Here is a 24,935-nt window from a genome sequence, read left to right as displayed (position 1 = left end):
AAAGTTTAAAAAAAAATTTTTTTTCAACTTAGTCATTTTTTCGGCGTTTATCAGACTTTCAGATAGGGCAAATGTCAGTGAACGTTCCGATTTCAGTTCCAGAGCGATTCGCCCAATGAGTCCTTGATATTTAGTCGTTTTCAGCCAATTTTCCGGATTTTTGAAAATTTCACTTTTTTGTGAAAATATCCACTAAATGAGGGAATAATATGTGTGAGGGTACCCCAGGACAGTTCCAAATGTGTGTGGGTAGAATATATATCCCACGGGGGTAAAATTGAAAAAAGTTGAAAAACATTTTTTTTTGGACTTAGTCATTTTTCCGGCGTTTATCAGACTTTCAGATAGGGCAAATGTCAGTGAGCGTTCCGATTTCAGTTCCAGAGCGATTCGCCCAATGAGTCCTTGATATTTAGTCGTTTTCAGCCAATTTTCTGGATTTTTTAAAATTTCACTTTTTTGTGAAAATATCCACTAAATGAGGGAATAATATGTGTGAGGGTACCCCAGGAGAGTTCCAAATGTGTGTGGGTAGAATAAATATCCCACGGGGGTAAAATTGAAAAAAGTTTAAAAAAAATGTTTTTGGACTTAGTCATTTTTCCGCCGTTTATCAGACTTTCAGATAGGGCAAATGTCAGTGAGCGTTCCGATTTCAGTTCCAGAGCGATTCGCCCAATGAGTCCTTCATATTTAGTCGTTTTCAGCCAATTTTCTGGAATTTTGAAAATTTCACTTTTTTGTGAAAATATCCACTAAATGAGGGAATAATATGTGTGAGGGTACCCCAGGAGAGTTCCAAATGTGTGTGGGTAGAATATATATCCCACGGGGGTAAAATTAAAAAAAGTTGCAAAACATTTTTTTTTGGACTTAGTCATTTTTCCGGCATTTATCAGACTTTCAGATAGGGCAAATGTCAGTGAGCATTCCAATTTCAGTTCCAGAGTGATTCGCCCAATGAGTCCTTGATATTTAGTCGTTTTCAGCCAATTTTCTGGATTTTTGAAAATTTCACTTTTTTGTGAAAATATCCACTAAATGAGGGAATAATATGTGTGAGGGTACCCCAGGAGAGTTCCAAATGTGTGTGGGTAGAATATATATCCCATGGGGGTAAAATTAAAAAAAGTTGAAAAAATTTTTTTTTTGGACTTAGTCATTTTTCCGGCGTTTATCAGACTTTCAGATAGGGCAAATGTCAGTGAGCATTCCGATTTCAGTTCCAGAGTGATTTGCCCAATGAGTCCTTGATATTTAGTCGTTTTCAGCCAATTTTCTGGATTTTTTCAAAATTTCACTTTTTTGTGAAAATATCCACTAAATGAGGGAATAATATATGTGAGGGTACCCCAGGAGAGTTCCAAATGTGTGTGGGTAGAATATATATCCCACGGGGGTAAATTTGAAAAAAGTTTAAAAAAAATTTTTTTTGGACTGAGCCATTTTTCCGGCGTTTATCAGACTTTCATATAGGGGAAATGTCAGTGAGCATTCCGATTTCAGTTCCAGAGCGATTCGCCCAATGAGTTCTTGATATTCAGTCGTTTTCAGTAAATTTTCTGGATTTTTGAAAATTTCACTTTTTTGTGAAAATATCCACTAAATGAGGGAATAATGTGTGTGAGGGTACCCCAGGAGAGTTCCAAATGTGTGTGGTAGGAATATATATTCCACGCGGGTAAAATTGAAAAAAGTTAAAAAAAATATTTTTTTGGACTTAGCCATTTTTCCGCCGTTTATCAGACTTTCAGATAGGGCAAATGTCAGTGAGCATTCCGATTTCAGTTCCAGAGCGATTCGCCCAATGAGTCCTTGATATTTAGTCGTTTTCAGCCAATTTTCTGGATTTTTGAAAATTTCACTTTTTTGTGAAAATATCCACTAAATGAGGGAATAATATTTGTGAAGGTACCCCAGGACAGTTCCAAATGTGTGTGGGTAGAATATATATCCCACGGGGGGAAAAATTAAAAAAAGTTGCAAAACATTTTTTTTTGGACTTAGTCATTTTTCCTGCGTTTATCAGACTTTCAGATAGGGCAAATGTCAATGAGCATTCCGATTTCAGTTCCAGAGTGATTTGCCCAGTGAGTCCTTGATATTTAGTCGTTTTCAGCCAATTTTCTGGATTTTTTCAAAATTTCACTTTTTTGTGAAAATATCCACTAAATGAGGGAATAATATATGTGAGGGTACCCCAGGAGAGTTCCAAATGTGTGTGGGTTTATATCTCCCACGGGGGTAAATTTGAAAAAAGTTTAAAAAAAATTTTTTTTGGACTTAGCCATTTTTCCGGCGTTTATCAGACTTTCAGATAGGGGAAATGTCAGTGAGCGTTCCGATTTCAGTTCCAGAGCGATTTGCCCAATGAGTCCTTGATATTTAGTCGTTTTCAGCCAATTTTCTGGATTTTTGAAAATTTAACTTTTTTGTGAAAATATCCACTAAATGAGGGAATAATATGTGTGAGGGTACCCCAGGAGAGTTCCAAATGTGTGTGGGTAGAATATATATCCCATGGGGGTAAAATTAAAAAAAGTTTTAAAAAAATTTTTTTTGGACTATGTCATTTTTCCGCCGTTTATCAGACTTTCAGATAGGGCAAATGTCAGTGAGCGTTCCGATTTCAATTCCAGAGCGATTTGCCCAATGAGTCCTTGATATTTAGTCGTTTTCAGCCAATTTTCTGGATTTTTGAAAATTTCACTTTTTTGTGAAAATATCCACTAAATGAGGGAATAATATGTGTGAAGGTACCCCAGGACAGTTCCAAATGTGTTTGGGTAGAATATATATCCCACTGGGGTAAATTTGAAAAAATTTGAAAAAAAATTTTTTTTGGACTTAGCCATTTTTCCGGAGTTTATCAGACTTTCAGATAGGGGACATGTCAGTGAGCGTTCTGATTTCAGTTCCAGAGCGATTCGCCCAATGAGTCCTTGATATTTAGTCATTTTCAGCCAATTTTCTGGATTTTTGAAAATTTCACTTTTTTGTGAAAATATCCACTAAATGAGGGAATAATATGTGTGAGGGTACCCCAGGAGAGTTCCAAATGTGTGTGGGTAGAATATATATCCCACGGGGGTAAATTTGAAAAAAGTTGAAAAAAATTTTTTCTTGGACTTAGTCATTTTTTCGCCGTTTATCAGACTTTCAGATAGGGCAAATGTCAGTGAGTGTTCCGATTTCAGTTCCAGAGCGATTTGCCCAATGAGTCCTTGATATTTAGTCGTTTTCAGCCAATTTTCTGGATTTTTGAAAATTTCACTTTTTTGTGAAAATATCCACTAAATGAGGGAATAATATGTGTGAGGGTACCCCAGGAGAGTTCCAAATGTGTGTGGGTAGAATACATATCCCACGGGGTAAATTTGAAAAAAGTTTAAAAAAATTTTTTTTTGGACTTAGCCATTTTTCCGGCGTTTATCAGACTTTCAGATAGGGGAAATGTCAGTGAGCGTTCCGATTTCAGTTCCAGAGCGATTTGCCCAATGAGTCCTTGATATTTAGTCGTTTTCAGCCAATTTTCTGGATTTTTGAAAATTTCACTTTTTTGTGAAAATATCCACTAAATGAGGGAATAATATGTGTGAAGGTACCCCAGGACAGTTCCAAATGTGTTTGGGTAGAATATATATCCCACGGGGGTAAATTTGAAAAAATTTGAAAAAAAATTTTTTTTGGACTTAGCCATTTTTCCGGAGTTTATCAGACTTTCAGATAGGGGAAATGTCAGTGAGCGTTCTGATTTCAGTTCCAGAGTGATTCGCCCAATGATTCCTTGATATTTAGTCGTTTTCAGCCAATTTTCTGGATTTTTTAAAATTTCACTTTTTTGTGAAAATATCCACTAAATGAGGGAATAATATGTGTGAGGGTACCCCAGGAGAGTTCCAAATGTGTGTGGGTAGAATAAATATCCCACGGGGGTAAAATTGAAAAAAGTTTAAAAAAAATTTTTTTGGACTTAGTCATTTTTCCGCCGTTTATCAGACTTTCAGATAGGGCAAATGTGAGTGAGCGTTCCGATTTCAGTTCCAGAGCGATTTGCCCAATGAGTCCTTGATATTTAGTCGTTTTCAGCCAATTTTCTGGATTTTTTAAAATTTCACTTTTTTGTGAAAATATCCACTAAATGAGGGAATAATATTTGTGAAGGTACCCCAGGACAGTTCCAAATGTGTGTGGGTAGAATATATATCCCACGGGGGTAAAATTAAAAAAAGTTGCAAAACATTTTTTTTTGGACTTAGCCATTTTTCCGGCGTTTATCAGACTTTCAGATAGGGGAAATGTCAGTGAGCATTCCGATTTCAGTTCCAGAGCGATTTGCCCAATGAGTCCTTGATATTTAGTCGTTTTCAGCCAATTTTCTGGATTTTTGAAAATTTCACTTTTTTGTGAAAATATCCACTAAATGAGGGAATAATATGTGTGAGGGTACCCCAGGAGAGTTCCAAATGTGTGTGGGTAGAATACATATCCCACGGGGTAAATTTGAAAAAAGTTTAAAAAATTTTTTTTTTGGACTTAGCCATTTTTCCGGCGTTTATCAGACTTTCAGATAGGGGAAATGTCAGTGAGCGTTCCGATTTCAGTTCCAGAGCGATTTGCCCAATGAGTCCTTGATATTTAGTCGTTTTCAGCCAATTTTCTGGATTTTTGAAAATTTCACTTTTTTGTGAAAATATCCACTAAATGAGGGAATAATATGTGTGAAGGTACCCCAGGACAGTTCCAAATGTGTTTGGGTAGAATATATATCCCACGGGGGTAAATTTGAAAAAAGTTGAAAAAATTTTTTTCTTGGACTTAGTCATTTTTCCGCCGTTTATCAGACTTTCAGATAGGGCAAATGTTAGTGAGCATTCTGATTTCAGTTCCAGAGCGATTTGCCCAATGAGTCCTTGATATTTAGTCGTTTTCAGCCAATTTTCTGGATTTTTGAAAATTTCACTTTTTTTGTGAAAATATCCACTAAATGAGGGAATAATATGTGTGAGGGTACCCCAGGAGAGTTCCAAATGTGTGTGGGTAGAATATATATCCCACGGGGGTAAATTTGAAAAAAGTTTAAAAAAAATTTTTTTTGGACTTAGCCATTTTTCCGGCGGTTATCATACTTTCAGATAGGGCAAATGTCAGTGAGCGTTCCGATTTCAGTTCCAGAGCGAATCGCCCAATGAGTCCTTGATATTTAGTCGTTTTCAGCCAATTTTCTGGATTTTTGAAAATTTCACTTTTTTGTGAAAATATCCACTAAATGAGGGAATAATATGTGTGAGGGTACCCCAGGAGAGTTCCAAATGTGTGTGGGTAGAATATATATCCCATGGGGGTAAAATTAAAAAAAGTTGCAAAAAATTTTTTTTGGACTTAGTCATTTTTCCGCCGTTTATCATACTTTCAGATAGGGCAAATGTCAGTGAGCGTTCCGATTTCAGTTCCAGAGCGAATCGCCCAATGAGTCCTTGATATTTAGTCGTTTTCAGCCAATTTTCTGGATTTTTGAAAATTTCACTTTTTTGTGAAAATATCCACTAAATGAGGGAATAATATGTGTGAGGGTACCCCAGGAGAGTTCCAAATGTGTGTGGGTAGAATATATATCCCAGGGGGGTAAAATTAAAAAAAGTTGACAAAAAATATTTTTTGGACTTAGTCATTTTTCCGCCGTTTATCATACTTTCAGATAGGGCAAATGTCAGTGAGCGTTCCGATTTCAGTTCCAGAGCGATTTGCCCAATGAGTCCTTGATATTTAGTCGTTTTCAGCCAATTTTCTGGATTTTTTAAAATTTCACTTTTTTGTGAAAATATCCACTAAATGAGGGAATAATATTTGTGAAGGTACCCCAGGACAGTTCCAAATGTGTGTGGGTAGAATATATATCCCACGGGGGTAAAATTAAAAAAAGTTGCAAAACATTTTTTTTTGGACTTAGCCATTTTTCCGGCGTTTATCAGACTTTCAGATAGGGGAAATGTCAGTGAGCATTCCGAATTCAGTTCCAGAGCGATTCGCCCAATGAGTCCTTGATATTTAGTCGTTTTCAGCCAATTTTCTGGATTTTTGAAAATTTCACTTTTTTGTGAAAATATCCACTAAATGAGGGAATAATATGTGTGAGGGTACCCCAGGAGAGTTCCAAATGTGTGTGGGTAGAATATATATCCCACGGGGGTAAATTTGAAAAAAGTTGAAAAAAAAATTTTCTTGGACTTAGTCATTTTTCCGCCGTTTATCATACTTTCAGATAGGGCAAATGTCAGTGATCGTTCCGATTTCAGTTCCAGAGCGATTTGCCCAATGAGTCCTTGATATTTAGTCGTTTTCAGCCAATTTTCTGGATAATTGAAAATTTAACTTTTTTGTGAAAATATCCACTAAATGAGGGAATAATATGTGTGAGGGTACCCCAGGAGAGTTCCAAATGTGTGTGGGTAGAATATATATCCCATGGGGGTAAAATTAAAAAAAGTTTTAAAAAAATTTTTTTTGGACTTAGCCATTTTTCCGGCGTTTATCAGACTTTCAGATAGGGGAAATGTCAGTGAGCGTTCCGATTTCAGTTCCAGAGCGATTCGCCCAATGAGTCCTTGATATTTAGTCGTTTTCAGCCAATTTTCTGGATTTTTGAAAATTTCACTTTTTTGTGAAAATATCCACTAAATGAGGGAATAATATGTGTGAGGGTACCCCAGGAGAGTTCCAAATGTGTGTGGGTAGAATATATATCCCATGGGGGTAAAATTAAAAAAAGTTTTAAAAAATTTTTTTTTGGACTTAGCCATTTTTCCGGCGTTTATCAGACTTTCAGATAGGGGAAATGTCAGTGAGCGTTCCGATTTCAGTTCCAGAGCGATTCGCCCAATGAGTCCTTGATATTTAGTCGTTTTCAGCCAATTTTCTGGATTTTTGAAAATTTCACTTTTTTGTGAAAATATCCACTAAATGAGGGAATAATATGTGTGAGGGTACCCCAGGAGAGTTCCAAATGTGTGTGGGTAGAATATATATCCCACGGGGGTAAATTTGAAAAAAGTTGACAAAAAATTTTTTTTGGACTTAGTCATTTTTCCGCCGTTTATCATACTTTCAGATAGGGCAAATGTCAGTGAGCGTTCCGATTTCAGTTCGAGAGCGAATCACCCAATGAGTCCTTGATATTTAGTCGTTTTCAGCCAATTTTCTGGATTTTTGAAAATTTCACTTTTTTGTGAAAATATCCACTAAATGAGGGAATAATATGTGTGAGGGTACCCCAGGAGAGTTCCAAATGTGTGTGGTAGGAATATATATCCCACGCGGGTAAAATTGAAAAAAGTTTAAAAATTTTTTTTTTTGGACTTAGTCATTTTTCCGGCGTTTATCAGACTTTCAGATAGGGGAAATGTCAGTGAGCGTTCCGATTTCAGTTCCAGAGCGATTTGCCCAATGAGTCCTTGATATTTAGTCGTTTTCAGCCAATTTTCTGGATAATTGAAAATTTAACTTTTTTGTGAAAATATCCACTAAATGAGGGAATAATATGTGTGAGGGTACCCCAGGAGAGTTCCAAATGTGTGTGGGTAGAATATATATCCCATGGGGGTAAAATTAAAAAAAGTTTTAAAAAAATTTTTTTTGGACTTAGCCATTTTTCCGGCGTTTATCAGACTTTCAGATAGGGGAAATGTCAGTGAGCGTTCCGATTTCAGTTCCAGAGCGATTCGCCCAATGAGTCCTTGATATTTAGTCGTTTTCAGCCAATTTTCTGGATTTTTGAAAATTTCACTTTTTTGTGAAAATATCCACTAAATGAGGGAATAATATGTGTGAGGGTACCCCAGGAGAGTTCCAAATGTGTGTGGGTAGAATATATATCCCACGGGGGTAAATTTGAAAAAAGTTGAAAAAAATTTTTTCTTGGACTTAGTCATTTTTCCGCCGTTTATCAGACTTTCAGATAGGGCAAATGTCAGTGAGCGTTCCGATTTCAGTTCCAGAGCGATTTGCCCAATGAGTCCTTGATATTTAGTCGTTTTCAGCCAATTTTCTGGATTTTTGAAAATTTCACTTTTTTGTGAAAATATCCACTAAATGAGGGAATAATATGTGTGAGGGTACCCCAGGAGAGTTCCAAATGTGTGTGGGTAGAATATATATCCCACGGGGGTAAATTTGGAAAAAGTTTAAAAAAATTTTTTTTTGGACTTAGCCATTTTTCCGGCGTTTATCAGACTTTCAGATAGGGGAAATGTCAGTGAGCGTTCCGATTTCAGTTCCAGAGCGATTCGCCCAATGAGTCCTTGATATTTAGTCATTTTCAGCCAATTTTCTGGATTTTTGAAAATTTCGCTTTTTTGTGAAAATATCCACTAAATGAGGGAATAATATGTGTGAGGTTACCCCAGGAGAGTTCCAAATGTGTGTGGGTAGAATAAATATCCCACGGGGGTAAAATTGAAAAAAGTTGAAAAAAAATTTTTTTAGACTTAGTCATTTTTCCGCCGTTTATCAGACTTTCAGATAGGGCAAATGTGAGTGAGCATTCCGATTTCAGTTCCAGAGCGAATCGCCCAATGAGTCCTTGATATTTAGTCATTTTCAGCCAATTTTCTGGATTTTTTAAAATTTCACTTTTTTGTGAAAATATCCACTAAATGAGGGAATAATATGTGTGAGGGTACCCCAGGAGAGTTCCAAATGTGTGTGGGTAGAATATATATCCCACGGGGGTAAAATTAAAAAAAGTTGAAAAAACATTTTTTTGGGACTTAGCCATTTTTCCGCCGTTTATCAGACTTTCAGATAGGGCAAATGTCAGTGAGCGTTCCGATTTCAGTTCCAGAGCGATTCGCCCAATGAGTCCTTGATATTTAGTCGTTTTCAGCCAATTTTCTGGATTTTTGAAAATTTCACTTTTTTGTGAAAATATCCACTAAATGAGGGAATAATATGTGTGAAGGTACCCCAGGACAGTTCCAAATGTGTGTGGGTAGAATATATATCCCACGGGGGTAAAATTAAAAAAAGTTGCAAAACATTTTTTTTTGGACTTAGTCATTTTTCCGGCGTTTATCAGACTTTCAGATAGGGCAAATGTCAGTGAGCGTTCCAATTTCAGTTCCAGAGCGATTTGCCCAATGAGTCCTTGATATTTAGTCGTTTTCAGCAAATTTTCTGGATTTTTGAAAATTTCACTTTTTTGTGAAAATATCCACTAAATGAGGGAATAATATGTGTGAAGGTACCCCAGGACAGTTCCAAATGTGTTTGGGTAGAATATATATCCCACGGGGGTAAAATTAAAAAAAGTTGCAAAACATTTTTTTTTGGACTTAGCCATTTTTCCGGCGTTTATCAGACTTTCAGATAGGGGAAATGTCAGTGAGCATTCCGAATTCAGTTCCAGAGCGATTCGCCCAATGAGTCCTTGATATTTAGTCGTTTTCAGCCAATTTTCTGGATTTTTGAAAATTTCACTTTTTTGTGAAAATATCCACTAAATGAGGGAATAATATGTGTGAGGGTACCCCAGGAGAGTTCCAAATGTGTGTGGGTAGAATATATATCCCACGGGGGTAAATTTGAAAAAAGTTGAAAAAAAAATTTTCTTGGACTTAGTCATTTTTCCGCCGTTTATCAGACTTTCAGATAGGGCAAATGTCAGTGAGCGTTCCGATTTCAGTTCCAGAGCGATTTGCCCAATGAGTCCTTGATATTTAGTCGTTTTCAGCCAATTTTCTGGATTTTTGAAAATTTCACTTTTTTGTGAAAATATCCACTAAATGAGGGAATAATATGTGTGAGGGTACCCCAGGAGAGTTCCAAATGTGTGTGGTAGGAATATATATCCCACGTGGGTAAAATTGAAAAAAGTTTAAAAATTTTTTTTTTTGGACTTAGTCATTTTTCCGGCGTTTATCAGACTTTCAGATAGGGGAAATGTCAGTGAGCGTTCCGATTTCAGTTCCAGAGCGATTTGCCCAATGAGTCCTTGATATTTAGTCGTTTTCAGCCAATTTTCTGGATAATTGAAAATTTAACTTTTTTGTGAAAATATCCACTAAATGAGGGAATAATATGTGTGAGGGTACCCCAGGAGAGTTCCAAATGTGTGTGGGTAGAATATATATCCCATGGGGGTAAAATTAAAAAAAGTTTTAAAAAAATTTTTTTTGGACTTAGCCATTTTTCCGGCGTTTATCAGACTTTCAGATAGGGGAAATGTCAGTGAGCGTTCCGATTTCAGTTCCAGAGCGATTCGCCCAATGAGTCCTTGATATTTAGTCGTTTTCAGCCAATTTTCTGGATTTTTGAAAATTTCACTTTTTTGTGAAAATATCCACTAAATGAGGGAATAATATGTGTGAGGGTACCCCAGGAGAGTTCCAAATGTGTGTGGGTAGAATATATATCCCACGGGGGTAAATTTGAAAAAAGTTGAAAAAAAATTTTTCTTGGACTTAGTCATTTTTCCGCCGTTTATCAGACTTTCAGATAGGGCAAATGTCAGTGAGCGTTCCGATTTCAGTTCCAGAGCGATTTGCCCAATGAGTCCTTGATATTTAGTCGTTTTCAGCCAATTTTCTGGATTTTTGAAAATTTCACTTTTTTGTGAAAATATCCACTAAATGAGGGAATAATATGTGTGAGGGTACCCCAGGAGAGTTCCAAATGTGTGTGGGTAGAATATATATCCCACGGGGGTAAATTTGGAAAAAGTTTAAAAAAATTTTTTTTTGGACTTAGCCATTTTTCCGGCGTTTATCAGACTTTCAGATAGGGGAAATGTCAGTGAGCGTTCCGATTTCAGTTCCAGAGCGATTCGCCCAATGAGTCCTTGATATTTAGTCATTTTCAGCCAATTTTCTGGATTTTTGAAAATTTCGCTTTTTTGTGAAAATATCCACTAAATGAGGGAATAATATGTGTGAGGTTACCCCAGGAGAGTTCCAAATGTGTGTGGGTAGAATAAATATCCCACGGGGGTAAAATTGAAAAAAGTTGAAAAAAAATTTTTTTAGACTTAGTCATTTTTCCGCCGTTTATCAGACTTTCAGATAGGGCAAATGTGAGTGAGCATTCCGATTTCAGTTCCAGAGCGAATCGCCCAATGAGTCCTTGATATTTAGTCATTTTCAGCCAATTTTCTGGATTTTTTAAAATTTCACTTTTTTGTGAAAATATCCACTAAATGAGGGAATAATATGTGTGAGGGTACCCCAGGAGAGTTCCAAATGTGTGTGGGTAGAATATATATCCCACGGGGGTAAAATTAAAAAAAGTTGAAAAAACATTTTTTTGGGACTTAGCCATTTTTCCGCCGTTTATCAGACTTTCAGATAGGGCAAATGTCAGTGAGCGTTCCGATTTCAGTTCCAGAGCGATTCGCCCAATGAGTCCTTGATATTTAGTCGTTTTCAGCCAATTTTCTGGATTTTTGAAAATTTCACTTTTTTGTGAAAATATCCACTAAATGAGGGAATAATATGTGTGAAGGTACCCCAGGACAGTTCCAAATGTGTGTGGGTAGAATATATATCCCACGGGGGTAAAATTAAAAAAAGTTGCAAAACATTTTTTTTTGGACTTAGTCATTTTTCCGGCGTTTATCAGACTTTCAGATAGGGCAAATGTCAGTGAGCGTTCCAATTTCAGTTCCAGAGCGATTTGCCCAATGAGTCCTTGATATTTAGTCGTTTTCAGCAAATTTTCTGGATTTTTGAAAATTTCACTTTTTTGTGAAAATATCCACTAAATGAGGGAATAATATGTGTGAAGGTACCCCAGGACAGTTCCAAATGTGTTTGGGTAGAATATATATCCCACGGGGGTAAATTTGAAAAAATTTGAAAAAAAATTTTTTTTGGACTTAGCCATTTTTCCGGAGTTTATCAGACTTTCAGAAAGGGGAAATGTCAGTGAGCGTTCTGATTTCAGTTCCAGAGCGATTCGCCCAATGAGTCCTTGATATTTAGTCGTTTTCAGCCAATTTTCTGGATTTTTTAAAATTTCACTTTTTTGTGAAAATATCCACTAAATGAGGGAATAATATGTGTGAGGGTACCCCAGGAGAGTTCCAAATGTGTGTGGGTAGAATAAATATCCCACGGGGTAAAATTGAAAAAAGTTTAAAAAAAATTTTTTTGGACTTAGTCATTTTTTCGGCGTTTATCAGACTTTCAGATAGGGCAAATGTCAGTGAGCGTTCCGATTTCAGTTCCAGAGCGATTCGCCCAATGAGTCCTTGATATTTACTCGTTTTCAGCCAATTTTCCGGATTTTTGAAAATTTCACTTTTTTGTGAAAATATCCACTAAATGAGGGAATAATATGTGTGAGGGTACCCCAGGAGAGTTCCAAATGTGTGTGGGTAGAATATATATCCCATGGGGGTAAAATTAAAAAAAAGTTTAAAAAATTTTTTTTTTGGACTTAGTCATTTTTTTTGCCGTTTATCAGACTTTCAGATATGGCAAATGTCAGTGAGCGTTCCGATTTCAGTTCCAGAGCGATTTGCCCAATGAGTCCTTGATATTTAGTCGTTTTCAGCCAATTTTCTGGATTTTTTAAAATTTCACTTTTTTGTGAAAATATCCACTAAATGAGGGAATAATATGTGTGAGGGTACCCCAGGAGAGTTCCAAATGTGTGTGGGTAGAATATATATCCCACGGGGGTAAATTTGAAAAAAGTTTAAAAAAATTTTTTTTTGGACTTAGCCATTTTTCCGGCGTTTATCAGACTTTCAGATAGGGGAAATGTCAGTGAGCGTTCCGATTTCAGTTCAGGAGCGATTTGCCCAATGTGTCCTTGATATTTAGTCGTTTTCAGCCAATTTTCTGGATTTTTTAAAATTTCACTTTTTTGTGAAAATATCCACTAAATGAGGGAATAATATTTGTGAAGGTACCCCAGGACAGTTCCAAATGGGTGTGGGTAGAATATATATCCCACGCGGGTAAAATTAAAAAATGTTGCAAAACATTTTTTTTGGACTTAGTCATTTTCCCGGCGTTTATCAGACTTTCAGACAGGGCAAATGTCAGTGAGCGTTCCAATTTCAGTTCCAGAGCGATTTGCCCAATGTGTCCTTGATATTTAGTCGTTTTCAGCCAAATTTCTGGATTTTTGAAAATTTCACTTTTTTTGTGAAAATATCCACTAAATGAGGGAATAATATGTGTGAAGGTACCCCAGGACAGTTCCAAATGTGTGTGGGTAGAATATATATCCCACGGGGGTAAAATTAAAAAAAGTTGAAAAACATTTTTTTTTGGACTTAGTCTTTTTTCCGGCGTTTATCAGACTTTCAGATAGGGCAAATGTCAGTGAGCGTTCCGATTTCAGTTCCAGAGTGATTTGCCAAATGAGTCCTTGATATTTAGTCATTTTCAGCCAATTTTCTGGATTTTTTAAAATTTCACTTTTTTGTGAAAATATCCACTAAATGAGGGAATAATATGTGTGAGGGTAGCCCAGGAGAGTTCCAAATGTGTGTGGGTAGAATAAATATCCCACGGGGGTAAAAATGAAAAAAGTTGAAAAAAAATTTTTTTGGACTTAGTCATTTTTCCGCCGTTTATCAGACTTTCAGATAGGGCAAATGTCAGTGAGCGTTCCGATTTCAGTTCCAGAGCGATTCGCCCAATGAGTCCTTGATATTTAGTCATTTTCAGCCAATTTTCTGGATTTTTGAAAATTTCGCTTTTTTGTGAAAATATCCACTAAATGAGGGAATAATATGTGTGAGGTTACCCCAGGAGAGTTCCAAATGTGTGTGGGTAGAATAAATAACCCACGGGGGTAAAATTGAAAAAAGTTGAAAAAAAATTTTTTTGGACTTAGTCATTTTTCCGCCGTTTATCAGACTTTCAGATAGGGCAAATGTGAGTGAGCATTCCGATTTCAGTTCCAGAGCGATTTGCCCCATGAGTCCTTCATATTTAGTCGTTTTCAGCCAATTTTCTGGATTTTTTAAAATTTCACTTTTTTGTGAAAATATCCACTAAATGAGGGAATAATATGTGTGAGGGTACCCCAGGAGAGTTCCAAATGTGTGTGGGTAGAATATATATCCCACGGGGGTAAAATTAAAAAAAGTTGAAAAAACATTTTTTTGGGACTTAGCCATTTTTCCGCCGTTTATCAGACTTTCAGATAGGGCAAATGTCAGTGAGCGTTCCGATTTCAGTTCCAGAGCGATTCGCCCAATGAGTCCTTGATATTTAGTCGTTTTCAGCCAATTTTCTGGATTTTTGAAAATTTCACTTTTTTGTGAAAATATCCACTAAATGAGGGAATAATATGTGTGAAGGTACCCCAGGACAGTTCCAAATGTGTGTGGGTAGAATATATATCCCACGGGGGTAAAATTAAAAAAAGTTGCAAAACATTTTTTTTTGGACTTAGTCATTTTTCCGGCGTTTATCAGACTTTCAGATAGGGCAAATGTCAGTGAGCGTTCCAATTTCAGTTCCAGAGCGATTCGCCCAATGAGTCCTTGATATTTAGTCGTTTTGAGCCAATTTTCTGGATTTTTTAAAATTTCACTTTTTTGTGAAAATATCCACTAAATGAGGGAATAATATGTGTGAGGGTACCCCAGGAGAGTTCCAAATGTGTGTGGGTAGAATAAATATCCCACGGGGTAAAATTGAAAAAAGTTTAAAAAAAATTTTTTTGGACTTAGTCATTTTTTCGGCGTTTATCAGACTTTCAGATAGGGCAAATGTCAGTGAGCGTTCCGATTTCAGTTCCAGAGCGATTCGCCCAATGAGTCCTTGATATTTACTCGTTTTCAGCCAATTTTCCGGATTTTTGAAAATTTCACTTTTTTGTGAAAATATCCACTAAATGAGGGAATAATATGTGTGAGGGTACCCCAGGAGAGTTCCAAATGTGTGTGGGTAGAATATATATCCCATGGGGGTAAAATTAAAAAAAAGTTTAAAAAATTTTTTTTTTGGACTTAGTCATTTTTTTTGCCGTTTATCAGACTTTCAGATAGGGCAAATGTCAGTGAGCGTTCCGATTTCAGTTCCAGAGTGATTTGCCAAATGAGTCCTTGATATTTAGTCGTTTTCAGCCAATTTTCTGGATTGTTTAAAATTTCACTTTTTTGTGAAAATATCCACTAAATGAGGGAATAATATGTGTGAGGGTACCCCAGGAGAGTTCCAAATGTATGTGGGTAGAATATATATCCCACGGGGGTAAAATTAAAAAAAGTTGAAAAAACATTTTTTTTGGACTTAGCCATTTTTCCGCCGTTTATCAGACTTTCAGATAGGGCAAATGTCAGTGAGCGTTCCGATTTCAGTTCCAGAGCGATTCGCCCAATGAGTCCTTGATATTTAGTCGTTTTCAGCCAATTTTCTGGATTTTTGAAAATTTCACTTTTTTGTGAAAATATCCACTAAATGAGGGAATAATATGTGTGAAGGTACCCCAGGACAGTTCCAAATGTGTGTGGGTAGAATATATATCCCACGGGGGTAAATTTGAAAAAAGTTTAAAAAAATTTTTTTTTGGACTTAGCCATTTTTCCGGCGTTTATCAGACTTTCAGATAGGGGAAATGTCAGTGAGCGTTCCGATTTCAGTTCAGGAGCGATTTGCCCAATGTGTCCTTGATATTTAGTCGTTTTCAGCCAATTTTCTGGATATTTTAAAATTTCACTTTTTTGTGAAAATATCCACTAAATGAGGGAATAATATTTGTGAAGGTACCCCAGGACAGTTCCAAATGGGTGTGGGTAGAATATATATCCCACGGGGGTAAAATTAAAAAAAGTTGCAAAACATTTTTTTTTGGACTTAGTCATTTTCCCGGCGTTTATCAGACTTTCAGACAGGGCAAATGTCAGTGAGCGTTCCAATTTCAGTTCCAGAGTGATTCGCCCAATGAGTCCTTGATATTTAGTCGTTTTCAGCCAATTTTCTGGATTTTTGAAAATTTCACTTTTTGTGAAAATATCCACTAAATGAGGGAATAATATGTGTGAGGGTACCCCAGGAGAGTTCCAAATGTGTGTGGGTAGAATATATATCCCATGGGGGTAAAATTAAAAAAAGTTGAAAAAATTTTTTTTTTGGACTTAGTCATTTTTTTTGCCGTTTATCAGACTTTCAGATGGGGCAAATGTCAGTGAGCGTTCCGATTTCAGTTCCAGAGCGATTTGCCCAATGAGTCCTTGATATTTAGTCGTTTTCAGCCAAATTTCTGGATTTTTGAAAATTTCACTTTTTTGTGAAAATATCCACTAAATGAGGGAATAATATGTGTGAAGGTACCCCAGGACAGTTCCAAATGTGTGTGGGTAGAATATATATCCCACGGGGGTAAAATTAAAAAAAGTTGAAAAACATTTTTTTTTGGACTTAGTCTTTTTTCCGGCGTTTATCAGACTTTCAGATAGGGCAAATGTCAGTGAGCGTTCCGATTTCAGTTCCAGAGTGATTTGCCAAATGAGTCCTTGATATTTAGTCGTTTTCAGCCAATTTTCTGGATTTTTTAAAATTTCACTTTTTTGTGAAAATATCCACTAAATGAGGGAATAATATGTGTGAGGGTACCCCAGGAGAGTTCCAAATGTGTGTGGGTAGAATATATATCCCACGGGGGTAAAATTAAAAAAAGTTGAAAAAACATTTTTTTGGGACTTAGCCATTTTTCCGCCGTTTATCAGACTTTCAGATAGGGCAAATGTCAGTGAGCGTTCCGATTTCAGTTCCAGAGCGATTCGCCCAATGAGTCCTTGATATTTAGTCGTTTTCAGCCAATTTTCTGGATTTTTGAAAATTTCACTTTTTTGTGAAAATATCCACTAAATGAGGGAATAATATGTGTGAAGGTACCCCAGGACAGTTCCAAATGTGTGTGGGTAGAATATATATCCCACGGGGGTAAAATTAAAAAAAGTTGCAAAACATTTTTTTTTGGACTTAGTCATTTTTCCGGCGTTTATCAGACTTTCAGATAGGGCAAATGTCAGTGAGCGTTCCAATTTCAGTTCCAGAGCGATTCGCCCAATGAGTCCTTGATATTTAGTCGTTTTGAGCCAATTTTCTGGATTTTTTAAAATTTCACTTTTTTGTGAAAATATCCACTAAATGAGGGAATAATATGTGTGAGGGTACCCCAGGAGAGTTCCAAATGTGTGTGGGTAGAATAAATATCCCACGGGGGTAAAAATGAAAAAAGTTGAAAAAAAATTTTTTTGGACTTAGTCATTTTTCCGCCGTTTATCAGACTTTCAGATAGGGCAAATGTCAGTGAGCGTTCCGATTTCAGTTCCAGAGCGATTCGCCCAATGAGTCCTTGATATTTAGTCATTTTCAGCCAATTTTCTGGATTTTTGAAAATTTCGCTTTTTTGTGAAAATATCCACTAAATGAGGGAATAATATGTGTGAGGTTACCCCAGGAGAGTTCCAAATGTGTGTGGGTAGAATAAATAACCCACGGGGGTAAAATTGAAAAAAGTTGAAAAAAAATTTTTTTGGACTTAGTCATTTTTCCGCCGTTTATCAGACTTTCAGATAGGGCAAATGTGAGTGAGCATTCCGATTTCAGTTCCAGAGCGATTTGCCCCATGAGTCCTTGATATTTAGTCGTTTTCAGCCAATTTTCTGGATTTTTTAAAATTTCACTTTTTTGTGAAAATATCCACTAAATGAGGGAATAATATGTGTGAAGGTACCCCAGGACAGTTCCAAATGTGTGTGGGTAGAATATATATCCCACGGGGGTAAAATTAAAAAAAGTTGCAAAACATTTTTTTTTGGACTTAGTCATTTTTCCGGCGTTTATCAGACTTTCAGATAGGGCAAATGTCAGTGAGCGTTCCGATTTCAGTTCCAGAGCGATTCGCCCAATGAGTCCTTGATATTTACTCGTTTTCAGCCAATTTTCCGGATTTTTGAAAATTTCACTTTTTTGTGAAAATATCCACTAAATGAGGGAATAATATGTGTGAGGGTACCCCAGGAGAGTTCCAAATGTGTGTGGGTAGAATATATATCCCATGGGGGTAAAATTAAAAAAAAGTTTAAAAAATTTTTTTTTTGGACTTAGTCATTTTTTTTGCCGTTTATCAGACTTTCAGATAGGGCAAATGTCAGTGAGCGTTCCGATTTCAGTTCCAGAGTGATTTGCCAAATGAGTCCTTGATATTTAGTCGTTTTCAGCCAATTTTCTGGATTTTTTAAAATTTCACTTTTTTGTGAAAATATCCACTAAATGAGGGAATAATATGTGTGAGGGTACCCCAGGAGAGTTCCAAATGTATGTGGGTAGAATATATATCCCACGGGGGTAAAATTAAAAAAAGTTGAAAAAACATTTTTTTTGGACTTAGCCATTTTTCCGCCGTTTATCAGACTTTCAGATAGGGCAAATGTCAGTGAGCGTTCCGATTTCAGTTCCAGAGCGATTCGCCCAATGAGTCCTTGATATTTAGTCGTTTTCAGCCAATTTTCTGGATTTTTGAAAATTTCACTTTTTTGTGAAAATATCCACTAAATGAGGGAATAATATGTGTGAAGGTACCCCAGGACAGTTCCAAATGTGTGTGGGTAGAATATATATCCCACGGGGGTAAATTTGAAAAAAGTTTAAAAAAATTTTTTTTTGGACTTAGCCATTTTTCCGGCGTTTATCAGACTTTCAGATAGGGGAAATGTCAGTGAGCGTTCCGATTTCAGTTCAGGAGCGATTTGCCCAATGTGTTCTTGATATTTAGTCGTTTTCAGCCAATTTTCTGGATATTTTAAAATTTCACTTTTTTGTGAAAATATCCACTAAATGAGGGAATAATATTTGTGAAGGTACCCCAGGACAGTTCCAAATGGGTGTGGGTAGAATATATATCCCACGGGGGTAAAATTAAAAAAAGTTGCAAAACATTTTTTTTTGGACTTAGTCATTTTCCCGGCGTTTATCAGACTTTCAGACAGGGCAAATGTCAGTGAGCGTTCCAATTTCAGTTCCAGAGTGATTCGCCCAATGAGTCCTTGATATTTAGTCGTTTTCAGCCAATTTTCTGGATTTTTGAAAATTTCACTTTTTGTGAAAATATCCACTAAATGAGGGAATAATATGTGTGAGGGTACCCCAGGAGAGTTCCAAATGTGTGTGGGTAGAATATATATCCCATGGGGGTAAAATTAAAAAAAGTTGAAAAAATTTTTTTTTTGGACTTAGTCATTTTTTTTGCCGTTTATCAGACTTTCAGATGGGGCAAATGTCAGTGAGCGTTCCGATTTCAGTTCCACAGCGATTTGCCCAATGAGTCCTTGATATTTAGTCGTTTTCAGCCAAATTTCTGGATTTTTGAAAATTTCACTTTTTTGTGAAAATATCCACTAAATGAGGGAATAATATGTGTGAAGGTACCCCAGGACAGTTCCAAATGTGTGTGGGTAGAATATATATCCCACGGGGGTAAAATTAAAAAAAGTTGAAAAACATTTTTTTTTGGACTTAGTCTTTTTTCCGGCGTTTATCAGACTTTCAGATAGGGCAAATGTCAGTGAGCGTTCCGATTTCAGTTCCAGAGTGATTTGCCAAATGAGTCCTTGATATTTAGTCGTTTTCAGCCAATTTTCTGGATTTTTTAAAATTTCACTTTTTTGTGAAAATATCCACTAAATGAGGGAATAATATGTGTGAGGGTACCCCAGGAGAGTTCCAAATGTGTGTGGGTAGAATAAATATCCCACGGGGGTAAAATTGAAAAAAGTTGAAAAAAAATTTATTTGGACTTAGTCATTTTTCCGGCGTTTATCAGACTTTCAGATAGGGCAAATGTGAGTGAGCATTCCGATTTCAGTTCCAGAGCGATTCGCCCAATGAGTCCTTGATATTTAGTCGTTTTCAGCCAATTTTCTGGATTTTTTAAAATTTCACTTTTTTGTGAAAATATCCACTAAATGAGGGAATAATATGTGTGAGGGTACCCCAGGAGAGTTCCAAATGTGTGTGGGTAGAATATATATCCCACGGGGGTAAAATTAAAAAAAGTTGAAAAAACATTTTTTTGGGACTTAGCCATTTTTCCGCCGTTTATCAGACTTTCAGATAGGGCAAATGTCAGTGAGCGTTCCGATTTCAGTTCCAGAGCGATTCGCCCAATGAGTCCTTGATATTTAGTCGTTTTCAGCCAATTTTCTGGATTTTTGAAAATTTCACTTTTTTGTGAAAATATCCACTAAATGAGGGAATAATATGTGTGAAGGTACCCCAGGACAGTTCCAAATGTGTGTGGGTAGAATATATATCCCACGGGGGTAAAATTAAAAAAAGTTGCAAAACATTTTTTTTTGGACTTAGTCATTTTTCCGGCGTTTATCAGACTTTCAGATAGGGCAAATGTCAGTGAGCGTTCCAATTTCAGTTCCAGAGCGATTCGCCCAATGAGTCCTTGATATTTAGTCGTTTTGAGCCAATTTTCTGGATTTTTTAAAATTTCACTTTTTTGTGAAAATATCCACTAAATGAGGGAATAATATGTGTGAGGGTACCCCAGGAGAGTTCCAAATGTGTGTGGGTAGAATAAATATCCCACGGGGTAAAATTGAAAAAAGTTTAAAAAAAATTTTTTTGGACTTAGTCATTTTTTTGCCGTTTATCAGACTTTCAGATAGGGCAAATGTCAGTGAGCGTTCCGACTTCAGTTCCAGAGCGATTTGCCCAATGAGTCCTTGATATTTAGTCGTTTTCAGCCAATTTTCTGGATTTTTGAAAATTTCACTTTTTTGTGATAATATCCACTAAATGAGGGAATAATATGTGTGAGGGTACCCCAGGAGAGTTCCAAATGTGTGTGGGTAGAATATATATCCCACGGGGGTAAATTTGAAAAAAGTTTAAAAAAATTTTTTTTTGGACTTAGCCATTTTTCCGGCGTTTATCAGACTTTCAGATAGGGGAAATGTCAGTGAGCGTTCCGATTTCAGTTCAGGAGCGATTTGCCCAATGTGTCCTTGATATTTAGTCGTTTTCAGCCAATTTTCTGGATTTTTTAAAATTTCACTTTTTTGTGAAAATATCCACTAAATGAGGGAATAATATTTGTGAAGGTACCCCAGGACAGTTCCAAATGGGTGTGGGTAGAATATATATCCAACGGGGGTAAAATTAAAAAAAGTTGCAAAACATTTTTTTTTGGACTTAGTCATTTTCCCGGCGTTTATCAGACTTTCAGACAGGGCAAATGTCAGTGAGCGTTCCAATTTCAGTTCCAGAGTGATTCGCCCAATGAGTCCTTGATATTTAGTCGTTTTCAGCCAATTTTCTGGATTTTTGAAAATTTCACTTTTTGTGAAAATATCCACTAAATGAGGGAATAATATGTGTGAGGGTACCCCAGGAGAGTTCCAAATGTGTGTGGGTAGAATATATATCCCATGGGGGTAAAATTAAAAAAAGTTGAAAAAAATTTTTTTTTGGACTTAGTTATTTTTTTTGCCTTTTATCAGACTTTCAGATGGGGCAAATGTCAGTGAGCGTTCCGATTTCAGTTCCAGAGCGATTTGCCCAATGAGTCCTTGATATTTAGTCGTTTTCAGCCAAATTTCTGGATTTTTGAAAATTTCACTTTTTTGTGAAAATATCCACTAAATGAGGGAATAATATGTGTGAAGGTACCCCAGGACAGTTCCAAATGTGTGTGGGTAGAATATATATCCCACGGGGGTAAAAGTAAAAAAAGTTGAAAAACATTTTTTTTTGGACTTAGTCTTTTTTCCGGCGTTTATCAGACTTTCAGATAGGGCAAATGTCAGTGAGTGTTCCGATTTCAGTTCCAGAGTGATTTGCCAAATGAGTCCTTGATATTTAGTCGTTTTCAGCCAATTTTCTGGATTTTTTAAAATTTCACTTTTTTGTGAAAATATCCACTAAATGAGGGAATAATATGTGTGAGGGTACCCCAGGAGAGTTCCAAATGTGTGTGGGTAGAATAAATATCCCACGGGGGTAAAATTGAAAAAAGTTGAAAAAAAATTTATTTGGACTTAGTCATTTTTCCGGCGTTTATCAGACTTTCAGATAGGGCAAATGTGAGTGAGCATTCCGATTTCAGTTCCAGAGCGATTTGCCCAATGAGTCCTTGATATTTAGTCGTTTTCAGCCAATTTTCTGGATTTTTTAAAATTTCACTTTTTTGTGAAAATATCCACTAAATGAGGGAATAATATGTGTGAGGGTACCCCAGGAGAGTTCCAAATGTGTGTGGGTAGAATATATATCCCACGGGGGTAAAATTAAAAAAAGTTGAAAAAACATTTTTTTTGGACTTAGCCATTTTTCCGCCGTTTATCAGACTTTCAGATAGGGCAAATGTCAGTGAGCGTTCCAATTTCAGTTCCAGAGCGATTTGCCCAATGAGTCCTTGATATTTAGTCGTTTTCAGCAAATTTTCTGGATTTTTGAAAATTTCACTTTCTTGTGAAAATATCCACTAAATGAGGGAATAATATGTGTGAAGGTACCCCAGGACAGTTCCAAATGTGTTTGGGTAGAATATATATCCCACGGGGGTAAATTTGAAAAAATTTGAAAAAAAATTTTTTTTGGACTTAGTCATTTTTTCGGCGTTTATCAGACTTTCAGATAGGGCAAATGTCAGTGAGCGTTCCGATTTCAGTTCCAGAGCGATTCGCCCAATGAGTCCTTGATATTTAGTCGTTTTCAGCCAATTTTCTGGATTTTTGAAAATTTCACTTTTTTGTGATAATATCCACTAAATGAGGGAATAATATGTGTGAGGGTACCCCAGGAGAGTTCCAAATGTGTGTGGGTAGAATATATATCCCACGGGGGTAAATTTGAAAAAAGTTTAAAAAAATTTTTTTTTGGACTTAGCCATTTTTCCGGCGTTTATCAGACTTTCAGATAGGGGAAATGTCAGTGAGCGTTCCGATTTCAGTTCAGGAGCGATTTGCCCAATGTGTCCTTGATATTTAGTCGTTTTCAGCCAATTTTCTGGATTTTTTAAAATTTCACTTTTTTGTGAAAATATCCACTAAATGAGGGAATAATATTTGTGAAGGTACCCCAGGACAGTTCCAAATGGGTGTGGGTAGAATATATATCCAACGGGGGTAAAATTAAAAAAAGTTGCAAAACATTTTTTTTTGGACTTAGTCATTTTCCCGGCGTTTATCAGACTTTCAGACAGGGCAAATGTCAGTGAGCGTTCCAATTTCAGTTCCAGAGTGATTCGCCCAATGAGTCCTTGATATTTAGTCGTTTTCAGCCAATTTTCTGGATTTTTGAAAATTTCACTTTTTGTGAAAATATCCACTAAATGAGGGAATAATATGTGTGAGGGTACCCCAGGAGAGTTCCAAATGTGTGTGGGTAGAATATATATCCCATGGGGGTAAAATTAAAAAAAGTTGAAAAAAATTTTTTTTTGGACTTAGTTATTTTTTTTGCCTTTTATCAGACTTTCAGATGGGGCAAATGTCAGTGAGCGTTCCGATTTCAGTTCCAGAGCGATTTGCCCAATGAGTCCTTGATATTTAGTCGTTTTCAGCCAAATTTCTGGATTTTTGAAAATTTCACTTTTTTGTGAAAATATCCACTAAATGAGGGAATAATATGTGTGAAGGTACCCCAGGACAGTTCCAAATGTGTGTGGGTAGAATATATATCCCACGGGGGTAAAAGTAAAAAAAGTTGAAAAACATTTTTTTTTGGACTTAGTCTTTTTTCCGGCGTTTATCAGACTTTCAGATAGGGCAAATGTCAGTGAGTGTTCCGATTTCAGTTCCAGAGTGATTTGCCAAATGAGTCCTTGATATTTAGTCGTTTTCAGCCAATTTTCTGGATTTTTTAAAATTTCACTTTTTTGTGAAAATATCCACTAAATGAGGGAATAATATGTGTGAGGGTACCCCAGGAGAGTTCCAAATGTGTGTGGGTAGAATAAATATCCCACGGGGGTAAAATTGAAAAAAGTTGAAAAAAAATTTATTTGGACTTAGTCATTTTTCCGGCGTTTATCAGACTTTCAGATAGGGCAAATGTGAGTGAGCATTCCGATTTCAGTTCCAGAGCGATTTGCCCAATGAGTCCTTGATATTTAGTCGTTTTCAGCCAATTTTCTGGATTTTTTAAAATTTCACTTTTTTGTGAAAATATCCACTAAATGAGGGAATAATATGTGTGAGGGTACCCCAGGAGAGTTCCAAATGTGTGTGGGTAGAATATATATCCCACGGGGGTAAAATTAAAAAAAGTTGAAAAAACATTTTTTTTGGACTTAGCCATTTTTCCGCCGTTTATCAGACTTTCAGATAGGGCAAATGTCAGTGAGCGTTCCAATTTCAGTTCCAGAGCGATTTGCCCAATGAGTCCTTGATATTTAGTCGTTTTCAGCAAATTTTCTGGATTTTTGAAAATTTCACTTTCTTGTGAAAATATCCACTAAATGAGGGAATAATATGTGTGAAGGTACCCCAGGACAGTTCCAAATGTGTTTGGGTAGAATATATATCCCACGGGGGTAAATTTGAAAAAATTTGAAAAAAAATTTTTTTTGGACTTAGTCATTTTTTCGGCGTTTATCAGACTTTCAGATAGGGCAAATGTCAGTGAGCGTTCCGATTTCAGTTCCAGAGCGATTCGCCCAATGAGTCCTTGATATTTACTCGTTTTCAGCCAATTTTCTGGATTTTTTAAAATTTCACTTTTTTGTGAAAATATCCACTAAATGAGGGAATAATATGTGTGAGGGTACCCCAGGAGAGATCCAAATGTGTGTGGGTAGAATAAATATCCCACGGGGTAAAATTGAAAAAAGTTTAAAAAAATTTTTTTTGGACTTAGTCATTTTTTCGGCGTTTATCAGACTTTCAGATAGGGCAAATGTCAGTGAGCGTTCCGATTTCAGTTCCAGAGCGATTCGCCCAATGAGTCCTTGATATTTAC

The sequence above is a fragment of the Phyllobates terribilis genome, unplaced genomic scaffold, assembly GCF_046119375.1.
Source record: "Phyllobates terribilis strain yellow unplaced genomic scaffold, ASM4611937v1 Scaffold_8__6_contigs__length_399053987, whole genome shotgun sequence".
Classification (NCBI taxonomy): Eukaryota; Metazoa; Chordata; class Amphibia; order Anura; family Dendrobatidae; genus Phyllobates; species Phyllobates terribilis.
This window is presented reverse-complemented; position numbering follows the sequence as displayed.